This window comes from Aplysia californica, unplaced genomic scaffold (genome assembly GCF_000002075.1).
Source record: "Aplysia californica isolate F4 #8 unplaced genomic scaffold, AplCal3.0 scaffold00124, whole genome shotgun sequence".
Lineage (NCBI taxonomy): Eukaryota > Metazoa > Mollusca > Gastropoda > Aplysiida > Aplysiidae > Aplysia > Aplysia californica.
Window position 1 is genome coordinate 617,603 of NW_004797394.1, and position 1,647 is coordinate 619,249.

Consider the following 1,647-nt stretch of genomic DNA (forward strand, 5'->3'; position numbering starts at 1 on the left):
TCTCTCTCTCTCTCTCTCTCTCTCTCTCTCTCTCTCTTTCTCTCTTTCTCTCTCTCTCTCCCTCCCTCTCTCTCTCTCTCTCCCTCTCTCTCTCTCTTTCTCTCTCTCACTAGTCTCACTCTCTGTCTCTGTCTCTGTCTCTGTCTCTGTCTCTGTCTCTGTCTCTGTCTCTCTCTATTATATTAATTTGGCGAGTTCACGCATGGTTGTTTTGCCTAAACTCGAGTGTAGTAGAAAGTATCATGCGCACCAATTGTAGGGTCTATAATATATAGTAATAACTAGATCTTGATCTAAGAGTGCTTGGTTGTATGGCGTACAAACGATTTGATACGCATATTTGTTGTATGTGATTTGATTCACATCGTCCAGTTTAGATAAGCTTGAATAATAGCATAATTTGGGATACTAATTAGCTCCATACGTAGTCGTTGAAACAAAAACCAAGACAACGTGCCACAATGCGTAACTGGTAATTGCACTTTTGCTATCAATGCATTTTTAACTGATTTTATCAATGGATGCCCCCCTAGATGCCGCCCCAACACGTTGAGATCGAGGAACAGACTTGTGTCGACGGGTTGAGATCTAGTGCATCTTAACAGATAACAGTGTGAGATTAACTCCTCGTTCAACACCGCACGGTTATCAAAGTGGCGTCACCTCCGAGTTCGTTTTTTTCTTAGTTATATATAAAGTTTTACGGTATTTACAAAACAATGAGGTCGTGTAAGGGTTGCTGAAGATTAGAGGTGTTACAAGGGAGTAACAAACACAAAAGAGGAAGAGAAATCAGGACGATATAATATATTTGATAGGAAAGAAGGAGCAAACCAAACCAGAGCACCCGCTAACTACCCGATCCTGAACCTCCGAGTTTATTAATTCGATAAAATAGAAGCATGTAGAGAGAAGGTCTTAAAAACTCCCCTAACAACAGGCGTTCAAAATGCCCATGTGGGATTCGAACCAGGGCCATCCCCACCCCAGCCCAGCATGATGCTATCTATCGGGTCGTGCTAATTACAGTTTTCATGGAAACAAAAGTAAAAGTATCATGAGGACAGACGGTGGAACTCAGTAGTCCAAGGGGTCCATTGCTCGATAGCAGAACAAGAGGTGAAAGGAGACAATTTTAAAGAAGAAAAATTTCTGCCGCTATCCGGGTTCGAACAGGGACCTAATGAATGAGAGACGAACACCTTAACCTCTAGGCCACAAACATCCTTTGTTCCCTCGAATTAAAAACATCTATCAGAAGTAAAAGACCTAAGCTTCTGATCTGTAACAAGGTCATTCTTACCAGCGTCCATTAAACGTCTACTTCTACCTTTTTAATCGTCTTGATATACAAATGCGATATTTCCATGACCTTTCAGGCATGCGATATCAAAATATCAGTGAGTTACAGTCAGAATACTGAGTACGTGTCTAGCTTAACACTTTTAATGTTTATAATTACTGTTCATTTTATTATCATTATAATGCACGTGACTGTGAGTCTGTCTGTGAGTGCAAGCAAACTACATGTATTGTATTTTTATGGTTATGTACACAGTACACAGATGTGTGGAAGAGAGGTGTGAAACAAGTGTATGTGTGTGTGTGTGTGTGTGTGTGTGTGTGTGTGTGTGTGTGTGTGTGTGT